The sequence below is a fragment of the Colobus angolensis genome, unplaced genomic scaffold, assembly GCF_000951035.1.
Source record: "Colobus angolensis palliatus isolate OR3802 unplaced genomic scaffold, Cang.pa_1.0 Scaffold38, whole genome shotgun sequence".
NCBI lineage: Eukaryota > Metazoa > Chordata > Mammalia > Primates > Cercopithecidae > Colobus > Colobus angolensis.
In genome coordinates, this window is record NW_012117154.1 from 7,415,713 (window position 1) to 7,428,854 (window position 13,142).

Here is a 13,142-nt window from a genome sequence, read left to right on the forward strand (position 1 = left end):
TTTTTGAGACCAAGTTGGTGTTATATTTCCCCACGTAAATGGTAGTTCCAGCTACTCAGGAGGCCAAGGTGGGAGAAGCGCCTGCGCCCAGGAGAGAATCACTGAGAGGTAATTCATATAGAATACAGTTTGCCCAATTGAAGTGTATAATTTGAGTTTTTAGCATATTCAGAATTGTACAGCCATCACCACAGTCAACTTTAGACCATTTTCAGCCCAAAAGAAACTGGGTATGCCTCAGCCATCACCCGTCTGTCTCCCCACCACCCGCACGGATCCTCCCGGCCTCAGGTTCTGAGCCATGTCTGTTCTGACCGTGTTGTGGTGTGGGATCACACAGCACGTGGCCTTTTGTATCTGGCTGTTTGCACCCAGCAGTGTGGTTCCAGGGCTCATCCACACCGTGGATTCCTTCCTTCTTGTGGCTGAGTGGCATCCCGTGGTACAGACGGAGTGCCTGTGTCTGCCCGTGTGTCTACTGATGGACGTTTGGGGTGTTTCCGCCTTCGGCCGTCTTGAGTCAGCTGCTGCATAAGGACGAGTTTTCAGGGGATGGATGCTTTCATTCCTCTGGGGCAGACGCCTAGGAGTGTCACGGCTGGGTCTTGTGCTACCCGTCTCTAGTCACTTGAAGAACTACTTTCCAGACTTTTCTACAGTGGCTGCGTGTGTTGAGTTGAGCATCGGGGATGGGATCCTGTCTGGGTGTTCTATGGTGAGGCTGATGGCACCCCAGGAGGTGACTTCCCAGGACACTTGGCCCAGCCACTCTTGAGTTTGTGACCAGGACAGGAAACGCCTGTGGTTCCACTCACCTGTGTGGAGTGGGAATAACAGCACAGGGCTGGGATGAGGAGGATGTTACTTTTTCCTGGAAAAACAATCTCAACCTTACAGAAACGTTGCAGATACAGAGAGCATTTCTCCCCTGAGCCTTTTGAGAGTGTGTCCTGACTTAGCGCCCCAGCACCCTGGATTCTTTGGGGCACATTTCCTTCTACAGAGACAGTCCCTTAACCACAGCACAGCCGTCACATGGCGAACTAGAGCTCGGTGTGCCCAGGCTGGACTCAAAAATTCATAGACCCAAGCGATCCTCCCACCTTGGCCTCCACGGCAGCTGGGACTGCAGTCCAGCCTGGGCAACATCAAGACCCTGTCTCAAACCACAAAAAATCAGGGAATGAGCATGGATCCCTCACTGCGTCCAGCCCTCGAACCCTCAGCTCTTAGTTGTCTCAGTGAAGTCCTTTACCGCCCCAGGGCCCTGTTCTGATTCTCTCATTTCTCTGAAGAGCTCTGGCTCCTGTGAGGGGAGGGTGGTGTTTAGAAGCCCATCCGGCTGGGCCCTTGCTAGTCAGATCTCCTTGTTCATAGACACGCTCAGCTGGCAGAGCTGGGGCAGTGTGTGCACAGAGCGTGCTGTTCTCTACCTGCCCCTCCAGCCCACCCACCAGCTACCCTCCATCTGTCTAGACTCAGGTCTCCAGAAAAAACAGAACAGTGAAGGGGGTGTGTGTCTGTGCGCTCCAGCTGCCGGAACAAAATAGTAGGGACTGTGCAGCTTAGGCCTGAGAAGGTGAATTTCCATTCTGGAGGATTCTGAGGGTGTGTCGGCAGGGTTGCTTTTTCCGGGGCCCCCTCCTTGGCTTATCTTAATTAATGGCCACCTTCTCACGGTGTCCTGACCTCTCTCTCTCTCTTTTTTTTTTTTTGGGAGAAAAAGTCTTGCTGTGTCGCCCAGGCTGGAGTGCAGTGCCATGATCTCAGCTCACTGCAACCTCCACCTCCCAGGTTCAAGCGATTCTCCTGCGTCAGCCCCTGAGTACCTGGGATTACAGGCGTGTGCCACCACGTCGGGCTAATTTTTCTATTTTTAGTAGAGATGGGGTTTCACTGTGTTGGTCAGGCTGGTCTCGAAACTCTTGACGTCATGATCCACCCACGTCGGCCTCCCAAAGTGCTGGGATTACAGATGTGAGCCGCTAAGCCCGGCCGTCCTGACCTCTCTTACAAGGACGTCATTTAACCCTAATGACCTCCCGAGAGGCCACATCTCCAGTCACACTGGGCATTAGGGCTTCAATGTGTGCGTGTGGGGGACACAGTCCTGTCCGTAGCAGGCGCGCGTGTTTGGTGGCGGTTGGGGGAGAGTGCCCTGTTTATTGTGAGGAGTCGTCGGCTCACACAACTGGGGCTGGCAGCTGGGAATTCTGCAGCTCAGGCGGCCAGCTGGAGACCCCGGGAGGTCCTCACGGGAGGGGACTCCGGTCGTTTAAGGCCTTGGCCAGGCAGACTGGATGAGGCCCTCTCTGCAGAGGCTCCCCTGCCTTCGTCAGTCCGCGGATTCAAATCAGCCTCATCCTGGAAACACCCTCAGGAACATCGAGGTGCCCCGCCCGAAGCTGGGGACCAGGACCGGCCGCAGCGCTGGCCGCTCACTGTCTCATCTGCTGCCCATGCCTGCCCCACTCGTGTTAGGAGTTGAGCTCTGGGAGGGGCGGTGCCTCCAGCTGTGAGACACCGGGGTGTATTCTAGGGTTTCCCTTCTGTGTTTGAACTTCCTTCCCGAAGGAACTCGGCTTCCATTACCCCCAATACTCATTTCATGCAGAACCGAGGCCGGGCGTGGGTGCTGCACCCCTTCCCACGTGGGTGCCTTCCTCACCCTTGGCTCTGCTGCCCTCGCAGGAACCCTCTTGCCTGGTCACCTGCTTTCACACCCTGGTTCCTGTGCGGCTCTGACACCAGGACACCCACTCCTCACCCAGCTTGGGCCGCCGAGGCCCCCCTCCCCGACGGCACAGCTCTACCCTTGTTGGCCCCATCTGAGGCTCCCGAGGGAGCTTGAGGGAGCTCACAGGAGCCTGGTGAGCAGGGGTCTCCTGGATGCTCCTCTTCCAAGCTCAGAGGCAGGACCTGGCAAGAGGCAGCACCCCACCTCCCCATTCGAAGCCCACAAAGAGGAAGAAAAGAAACTTCTTGACTCACCCATCACGGAGACCCGAAGCCATCCCGAGAGGTGTGGCCATGTGAGCCACAACACTCACGCTGGGTGTGGGCGAGGGTCTTCCAGGGAACCTAAGCCTTTTTAAAGAACAACTTCAAGATGTAATTCATGCCGCGTTCAGTTTCCCGTTGTGGGTGCACAATCGGGCGGCTGTGCACCGCAGCACAGTTCATCTTAGAGCCTCTCAGCGCCCCACAGAGCAAGTCCCCACGCAGGGCCCCCTTTACCTGGAGGTGACTCCAGGGAGGGGCCCGTGGACTTGCAGGGTGGTGAGGCGAGTGTGTGCATGTACAGCTTCCTCCAGCAGCGAAACGGTCTAGAACAAACATGCTGTGTCCTTGCTGACTTCAGAGCTTCAGTAGCAACCCACGCCACAGCTTCACAGTTGACAGTTGTCACAGGCTCTGCTCGGAGGTGACGTTCTGGGGACTGAGCAGAGCAGCTCTGGAGTTACTTAGAGGGGCTGTATCCGCGCGGCCCCCTGCTTTTCTTCCTTGCCTTGGTACCAGTAGATGGAGGCCCCAGCTGCAGTCCTGCCAGCCCACAGTGGCTTACGTGCCAAAGGCTCTTTCCAGCAGGCTCTCGGCCAGCCTGCGTCGCCAGAGGTGCCCATTTTCCTGCCTGGCATGGCTGAGCAGAGCCAAGAAACAGCCTTGAACCACAAGACCTCTCCCCCAGCCAGAATGTTCTCTGCATGAGCTGCTCATGCTCAAATATGATCGTGACCTGTAACTTCTCCCGGTAGGCCCTGCGGGAGGCAGAGGCATTGCACAGGCGAGGGAGGTAAGCAGGAGCAGCCCCCGTGAGGGTGGGCCCTGCAGCTGCGGCCGGGGTGAAGGGAGGGGCTAAGGGGTGGACGGGAAGTCAGGCAGCGCCCTGGGTGCTGTGGGGCTGTTCACGCAGGAGTGTGGCCTGGCCAGGCAATTCTGGACCCACTGTCTGGCCGTGGGATCGAGGGTGGGTTTGGGGACAGTTCTGCCAGCAGCCCCGGGATTGGAACATCGACCCATGTCTCCCAGAACTTCCACGGTTGCATATACTGTCTTATAAAGATAGACGGGTAATGGGGACTGTCCCCCTCATTAGCCCAGAAGTTCCCCTGAAGGGCATGGGACCCCATGCGGTGACTGTTGAGGCCTGGACGATGGTGGTGGATGAAGAGGCCTGGTTTGCAGTGTGTGTGGTGCTGTGGTCTACCAGAAGAGGGCCCAGGAGGGGACATCCACGTGCCCAGCCCCCAGCCTGCGTGGTAAGGAGCCAGCCCCACAGCCACAGCCTGGAGTCTGAAAGGGAACATCTGCATCTCTGATGGGAACCTTTTCCCCACATGGACTCTTCTGCTGTGAAGAGAACGGCCAGCACCGAGGTGAGCCGCTCAGAGATTATCCCTCCAGGCATCACGTAGCTATGCACAGGCCTAGTTTTATTTCCTGAACCGGATTCAGCCGGAAGGAGCTGCCGCAGACTGCCTCGGAGTCTTCCCGCGGGGGCCGTCTCCCCAACGCGCGGCCTCTCCCCCGTGTGGCATCTCCCCATGTGACCTCTCCCCGTCGTGGCCTCTCCCCCGTGTGGCATCACCTGTGGGTTCTCACCACGTGGAGCCCTGGCCCCCTACTGTGGGGAGGATTGGCCGTTGGGTTCTGGGTGCCACAGTCCACAGAGGGCAGCCTGGCCCTCTCTGTGCCTCCCCCAGGGATGTTGCCGCTCCTTTGTCCCCTTGTGTCACCTGCCCTCTGCCCCTGTCACCTGCCCTCTAGGACCTGCATGGCTGCAGTCCCACTGGCTGCCTCTGGGGGGTGCCCATGGCCCTGGAATGGGCCTGGGGGAGACTACGCCGCCCCGGGCCTCTCCACCCTTCCTCCAGGCCTCTTTCTCGACCCCTTCTTGCTGCCCCGTGTGACCCAGGATCCCTTTGGGCGAGGCCGTGTTCTCTCCCTGAGTGGAGCCTCTACAGGTGCTTCGCGAAGGCTGGCACCCACCTCTACCTGTGTGCCACGGCCTGGGATAGACCCTGCAGCCGTGGCCCTCCTGGCTCTGTCCCTACCCTGTGCCCTGGCTGGTGTGCAGTAGGGACAGGCACCCTGAGGTCCTTGGAGGCTCAGCCTCCTCAGCCCTCACCCCCGAGACCCACTGTGGCCCCTGTGTCCACTCAGGGCTCATCTCAAGCCTGACCAGAGGTGGGGAGAGGGCAGAGGGGGCCACATAGGAGCCTCTACCAGCCTCTTCCTCACCATGGAGTGGGGGCACTTCCGTACCACGGAGTCTCAGGCTTGCGGGCTCCGCCCAGCTGCCCAGGCCCCAGAGGGCACTTCTGACCCTTCTCTTTGGGGTCTGCCCTGGGGGACTCCAGGCCACTCGCTCCACCCTGTCCCTCTCCTGGGGCCTCCAAGTGCCTCAGTTCTGACTGTGGGGAAAACAGAACCCTGGGAAGAAACCTCACGGCCGTGGGCAGGGGAGGGCAGCCGGGAGCCCCAGCTATCCCACAGGGCCATTGGGTGAAGGCAGAGCCTGGGGGGAAGGTCAGACCCACGCATGGGCCCTGTCCTGTTGGTGCCGGCATCCCTGAGTGAGCAGCTGCCTGCCGCCCCCTGGAAAAAGAGGCAGCTTGGAGAAGCAGTTTCAAGCTTTGGAGTCCCGCCCAGCTGCTAGCAGCCCCTGGGTCATGGTGCGAAGGGGAAGGGTGGGGGCTTGAGGAGGAGAGAGAGAGAGGAGTGTGCCCAGGGCCCCCGAGGGCCCGTCTGGAGGCGTGTGGGGTGAGGCGGTGCTGGCTGTGCCCCTGTCTGAGATGGGCAGAGGGAAGGCACCTGGGGCTGAGCCGGGGTCCGCAGGCCAGTCCCTCACTGTTCTGGGGTTTGATTTCCTCACCTGCACAAAGGGCGGGTCCTGCGCTCTCCGGAGGCCACAAGGGCCTCCCTGGGGCACTGAGTCTGACTTATTTCTGGAAACTGAGGCACAGGAGGACGTTGATAACCGGCCTCCCGCTGCCCTCTTTCCCAGGGGTGCAGCTCGTCCGTCCCCAGGGTTTCAGATTTGCCCAGCATGTTGCAACGACTGCCTGGCACTCAGCTTGCCCGGTGCCGCCTGGCCCTGCAGCCTTTCCCAGGCCTCACAAGGGCAGTACAGATGGGGAAACTCCATCTGCAGGGGCGTCACCCCTGAGAGATGTGTCTGCCCCACGCCACGCTCCCTCGACAGTCACATGGGTCCCAGGAGGGCACATGTGACTCTTCCCAGGGTTGCAGCGTTGGGGTGTGCCAGCCTGGCCCTGTGGGTGCGGAGTGCTGTGGACCCCTCGGTCCTCCCGACCTCGTTTCCCTTTGACATAGAAGTCTGCATGGCATGAATTCCAGTGACAACAGGCTAGGCCAGGCTCCCTGCGCCCCTGGTACTGCTGCCCAGGGCCGGTCTCTGCAGTCACCCTCCTTCCTTCCTGGTGGCTCCTCCCTCCCTCCCTCCTTTGTTCTTCTTTCTTTTCCTGCCTAAATGTTTATCCAGTTCCTCCTGCGTTAAATATGCGTGCTGTGCAACAAATTTTCTTGAGCTTGGTGACTTCACCACCGCTGCATGTCAGCACCCAGCCGTACATGAGGGTTCAGGAGGTATGGCTGGGCCCGCCCAGGGTTCCCAGGCTGAAGCGGGTGCTGGGGCTGCCAGGCACTGGAGGCTGGGCCTCTCCCACACTTCCTGGCTGTTGGGAGGGTGCATTCTTTTTTCTTCCATGTCTTCTAGAGGATGCACTCTTGGCTGTAGGCCTCCCGTTTCTCTCATGGGCTATTGTTGGGGTTCCCTCAGATGCTGGAGGTACCCACAGCCCCCTTCCCTAAGGCTTTCCCACCCCCACAGTTTGTTGCTTCAGTGCCAGCAGGAGAAATTCTCTCTCATCAGCTTCCTCGGAGAAGGACTCACCTGGTCAGGCCAGGCCCCATGCTCGGGTGGGCACAGTAGGGCGCACTCCGTGATGCACCCAGAACCCGCCCCCACAGCCCCCGAGTACTGGCCGCTGGCCTCAGCCCTGCACCCCTCTCAGAGCTTGAACCAGGGGCAGCGCAGTGGGCAGCCCCTTGCCTCTTCTGTCCCTGGAAAACTGCTCTGGGCGGTTTGGTGGAGAGTGAGAGGATTTGAAAACGTTGGTACGTGGCAGGAGCTGGCACAGACTCCCTGGACGCCCAGACCATCCACCCTGGTGCCACAGTACCTGATCCCCATGGCCAGGGCATTGGCGAGCAAGGCAGGGGCAGGGGAGGGGCGTTCCGGGTCCTCCCTCCTTGCCTTGACCTACGTCCCAGGTGACCCAGTGAGGCCCAGACCCCTGCCCCCTGCCCTGCCTCACAGTCAGGCTTCCATGTTCATCCTCATCCTCAGCTGAAGCCATGTCTCACATGGTCCCCCCTGGGCCCCCCGTCACCTTCAGGGCGCTTGAGGGCAGGGCCAGGCCGGACCAAGTGTGGGGCCTGGCCAGGGGCAGGTGGGTAACAGAATGAGTATAGGGCTGGTGGTGCCGTGGCCTGTCTGCTGCCTGTCCTGTCCTAGGGTCAGTGGCCCTGTCCCTAAGGTGTGGGACACAGGTCCCGTTCCCCGGGGAAGTGAAGGGCTCAGGCAGTCCCGTCCCCTCCCCTAGGGTGTGCCTGGGTAGCTCCTGGGCTGGCCGACTTGGAGCCAGCCTGAGTGCAGGTTTTGAGTCTGAGCACCAGGTCTTCACCCTGCCCCTGGAAGCCCTTGGGCACCTCCTGCTTTGTGCCACTTGCCCTGGGGTCTGTCCCTCGGACAGATAACAGTGTCCTACTTTTTTTTTTTTTTTTTTTTTTTTTTTTTGAGACAGAGTCTCTCTCTGTTGCCCAGGCTGGAGTGCAATGGTGCGATCTCGGCTCACTGCAACCTCTGCCTCCCAGGTTCAAGTGATTCTCCTGCCTCAACCTCCTGCATAGCTGGGATTACAGGCCCCCACCACCATGCCCGGCTAATTTTTGTAGTTTTAGTAGAGACAGGGTTTCACCATGTTGGCCAAGCTGGTTTTGAACTCCTGACCTCATGATCCGCCCGCCTTGGCCTCCCAAAGTGCTGGGATTACAGGTGTGAGCCACTGCGCCCGGCTCATAATGTCCTGCTCTTGCCCAAAGGCTCTGAGCTGTTCGGGTCCCCTGGACACGGAGAAGCCACAGCCCGGTGCCACCTGTCCTTTCTCTCTGCTACTCACAGAGGCCGAGGTCTGCACACCCATGGCTGTCCCAGGCTGCCCACCAGGAGCTGCCTTTTCACCGGCCAGGCTGTTTCTCAGCCCTGCGGTTCCCAAGGAAACGGCTTCCAGGCCAGCCCGGACGAAGTTCACTTTTCTCCCAACTGAAATGAGGCTTAATTGAATCCAGCCTCCGCTCCCCGCACCTCCACATCCTGAGTTTCTGCTCCGGCTCTCTCAGCCTGGGTCAGGTTGGGTGGATGATGACATTGTGTTCTGGCCTTGGGGTTTAGGTCGGAGTTGCTGGGGCCTGTATGGGGTGATCACGGCGTTCTGTGGAGAGGGAGGGAGCCGCAGGTGAGCCCTGGAGCACGAACTGCCTGGAGTTGGGCTGGCTGGGGCAGGAGGGCTGTCTTTTAGGAACCCTTCCAACCCGTCAGTCAGCCATGGGCTGCCCTTCCATTGAGATACAGGGCAAACCTTGATGAGGTTTGTTCAAGGTGAATGTGTGTGAGGTGTGAGCCACCGCACCTGGCCCATAATGTCCTACTCTTGCCTCTCACCTCAGGCAAGGGTCCCCAGCACCCGGGCTCAGCCTGTTTTAGAGGAGGGAAGGAAGCAGGAAGACTACACGAAGCCCCCAGTGATTGCGGTGGAGAAAACACAGCAAGGTGAAGGATCGGCCGTGTGGAGGGCGAGTGTGTGGTCGGGCAGGGCTCCTTTGGGCAAATATTTCACAGAGGCAAAGCCGGGAGCCAAGTGGATATTTGGTGCAGAGTGGGGTTGGCAACCGGAGTAGCCAGTGCCAAGGCCCTGCAGGGGTGCACCCGTGTGTAGACTGATGAGGGGGCTGTGGCTGCAGGGGAAAGGTGGGTGGGGCAGCGGGCGGCGGCAGAGAGAACAAGTGGCACCGTTCTTCAGACCCCTGTGTGAGTTTGCTCTGATGGCTGTGACAAAGGACCTCAGGCTGGGGCTTCAGCAACCCACACAGATTCTCCCGCAGTCCCGGAGGCTGGGGCCTGCGGCCAGTGTGCGGTGGGGCTGGTTCCTGAGGCCTCTCTCCTGGGCGGCCACCCGGCACCTCCTCCCTGTGTCCTCACAGGCTGTCCTCCTGTGTGTCTGTGTCCTTATTGCTTCTTATAAAAACACAGGCAGGTTGGGTGGGGTCCACGCAAATAGCCTTATTTTAACTTAAAAAATTTGTTTTTATGTTCTGGCTTCTCAATAATTTTTTTTTTTAATTAAGGTATTTGTGACGCAAAGATCATATATTTAAGATACAATTTGCTGATTTATGACCTATGTTTAACCTAATCGCCTCTTTTTTTTTTTTTGAGACGAAGTCTTGCTGTGTCGCCCAGGCTGGAGTGCAGTGGCGCGATCTCAGCTCACTGCAAGCTCCACCTCCCGAGTTCATGCCATTCTCCTGCCTCAGCCTCCCGAGCAGCTGGGACTACCTGTGCCCACCACCATGCCTGGCTTTTTGTATTTTTTAGTAGAGATGGGGTTTCACTATGTTAGCCAGGATGGTCTCAATCTCCTGACTTCGTGATTTGCCCGCCTCAGCCTCCCAAAGTGCTGGGATTACAGGCGTGAGCCACTGCACCCAGCCGCCTGGCCTCTCTTTGAAAAGAAGTAACCAGCACATTTTATGAGATAATGTAATCTCAACACCAAACAAATGAGGACATTACCAGAAAGGATAAGTACTGGTCAATCTTAATTATTAGAAAAATATTTTTGAAAACAGCAAAGAAAATAACAGCAAAATTCATCAAGCAATGGATTTTGTCCCAGGAACTCAGGTTTAGTAAAACATTACAAAAGGTACCCAGATAATCATAGCTGATACTCAGTAAAATTCAACAAAGCAATGACCTCAACAGGAGAAAAATTTTCTTCCAAAAATCTACAGAAAACGCTTGATGGCAAAAAATAATAATAATAATTTTTTTTTTTTTTTAAGAGATGGGGTCTTGCGCCAGGCATGGTGGCTCAAGCCTGTAATCCCAGCACTTTGGGAGACCGACGTGGGCGGATCACAAGGTCAGGAGATCGAGACCATCCTGGCTAACATGGTGAAACCCCGTCTCCGCTAAACATACAAAAAATTAGCCAGGCGTGGTGGCGGGCACCTGTAGTCCCAGGTACTTGAGAGGCTGAGGCAGAAGAATGGAGTGAACCTGGGAGGCAGAGCTTGCAGTGAGCCGAGATCGTGCCACTGCACTCCAGCCTGGGAGACAGAGCAAGACTCCATCTCAAAAAAAAAAAAAGATGGGGTCTTGCTGTGTTGCCAAGTGATCCTCCTGCCTTAGCTTCCGAGTAGCTGTGATCACAGGCGTGAGCCCCCATGCCCAGCTCAGAGGGGCTTGTAAGTTAGGAGGAAGCCCAGGCCTTCCCTCCAGATGTGGTTGAGCTGGAGCTCGCTGGAGCTGGGGGAGAGAAAAAGGAAAGAAAGGAGAAGGGCACCCCAGAGAAGGCACCTCTGTCCCACCCGCAGCGGACGTGTGAGCCACCACGCCTGGCCCCTCAATTTCTAAGAACACCACTAGTTTGTAAAGCAGACTTTGTTTTTTATTTTTGCTTTAATGATGCATTCGTCTGCTGTTGTCTGAACAGTGACTGCGTGCCGGGCTCCTCGCTGGGTGCTGGGGATGCCCCTGGAGCTTCCCTGCCCCCAGCAACAGGAGAAGGGAGGGGAGGGGCTGCGGGGCCGCCAGAGGAGGTATTGGCTCCGGAAGTAGGAGAGTGGCCACACTTGGAAGGAAGGGAGCCGTGTTGTATGGGGACTGCAGGAGGGTAGGGGGCTGACGCGTGGGTGCCACCTGGGTAGACATGACCGGGATAGAGGAAGGATGCAGCGGCTATGTAACTGACACCGGGGCCAGGGCAGCCTGGGCGCTGAGAGCAGAGGAGCCCACGATGCCCTGGCCGGGCTTGGACACTGCCAGTGGGAAACAGAGGTGGTCCCACCCGGGCCAGCAGGCGACGTAGGAGTGTCCCAGTTTTCCGGGCACAGGTTCCTGGTGACCAGCAGGGACCCTGTCCCCACCTGGCACTGAGTTACCACAGCCCCAAGCTCTGGTTGTTGGATAAACCCTTGCCTGTCTTCAGTGGCAAGCTCCGGGGCAAGAGAAGGCTGCAGTCAGGGACACGGGAAAATGTCATTTCAGAGAGGCAGCTCAGAGGCTGAGAAATGGGCTTCTAGAACCTCACACTAACGTGCCTAAAGGAGGAGCAGGCATGGATCCCAAAGGTGCGTGTGTCCAGGCCTCCCTTGGCGGTCCCAGGCCTGCTGACCTCGGTGTCCAGGTTGGCAGGGGCTGGCAGGTTGTGGTTCCCGCCCACACGGTGATGCTGCCCGCCCCAAGGCAAAGGGTGTCCTGGCAGGGGCCTGAGAGCATCTTCCGGAGGAGTTCCTGCCCAGCACCACTTCCTCTCGGCTGGTCTCTCTGTTTTTAGGCTGCTTTGAACAGAATAAGCTCTTTTGTTACAAGAACAGGAGCGTGGAAAGCAGGTACGGACCAATGACTCATCCTAACCGCAGGAGTTTACACAGTAAGGACCCAAGCAGAAGCCCAGGACCCCGGGCCTCAGACCCACCGCCCCGCGGGACCCCGGGCTCAGGCCCAGGCGGCTTTGGCTGCTCATCTTCAAGGCCCCAAAGCTCCTATTTCTACTCCTTCTTATTTTTATTTATTTTTGAGACAGGATCTCACTCTGTGGCCCAGGCTGGGCCCAGGCCCAGGTGTGATTATAGCTCACTGCAGCCTCGACCTCCCCGGCTCAGGTGATCTTCCCTCCTCCGCCTACCGAGCAGCTGGAACCCCAGGCGCAGGCGTGGTATATGGGCCTCTGCTCTCTTCCATACACGACGGAAGCAGCCGGGAGTGACACCCGCCCAAGTCCTTGTAGGTCTCCTAGGGTCCTGTCGGGTCACCAGGGCTGAGATCGGCTGAGGGTCAGGTGTTCACAGGCTGATTTCAGGCTGGGCCTGCTGACCACAGGGCCTGGGAGTAAACCCCATGTCCCTGAGACCTCTTCTCTGGTCTCTATCCTGTCCCCAGGTAACTTGGCCTCTGCTTCATCTTGGATAAACTGTGACCCCAGAGGTCATAAAAAAACCCCTGCCCCTGGGAGGTTCTCGTCCCATTTCAACTCCTTTTCTAATTCGGTGATGAGTCAGCAAACCTGAGCCTGGAGTGGCCGTGCAGACAGGTCCCCGGCCAAAGGCCCTGGGTCTTCCAGCAGCTCTCGTTGTCACCGGGACCCAGCTTGCTCCCAAGGTTTCCAAGAGCGGTGGGGCTGTCCCCCACACCCAGGTCCCATCGGCAAGGCTGGGGGCTCCTCTCCCCTCACTGGCGGTCGGGGAAGCCAGGCTCGCCTTCCCTCTGGGTCCTCGGTTCTCGCTGGATCAACAGTGTCGCAAATCAGACTCCTTAAAACTGCTTTCCAAGGGAACCCAAAATATCTGTTTCTAGAAGTGTTGGCAGTCAAGAGCTGGAGATGACTCACAGCCCAGTCTCCTCTTCCGCACCCACGCTGCTGGGTCTATTTCTAGACAGCTTGGTTGTGTGCAGAGTTCAGGGAACCTGGATCTTCCAGCGTCTTGTCTTCACTGGAATGTTCCATCAGCGGTTCTGTCCAGAGTATCTGGCGCGCTGTTTGCAGCCACTCCCCTGAAGCTCAAAGGCAATGATGAGCTCTCCCAGTGATCAAAGACAAAGTCACTTATGTTCCACAGCATTGCCCCTTACAATGATAGATGTTTAATTGCATCGTGGAGGTTTTCTGAGGCAGGCAGTTGGAGTATGGAAGTGGTCATCGTGGAAGCCACACTCGCGTTTGTGCTGTTTTCAGGAGGCCTTCATCCCAAGCCCTGCACCCCACCCTGGCCACAGTGCCTAGCATCGCCCCCATCCCTGGGACAGGAAGCGAAAGGCCAGAGTAGCCCCTGCC

At 58.0% G+C, this 13,142-nt stretch overlaps 1 pseudogene; it reads right to left on the minus strand.

The window, feature by feature from the left end:
• Window positions 1-5,171: 5,171 nt before the first annotated feature.
• Window positions 5,172-6,351, minus strand: LOC105520478 (annotated as a pseudogene).
• Window positions 6,352-13,142: the final 6,791 nt, after the last annotated feature.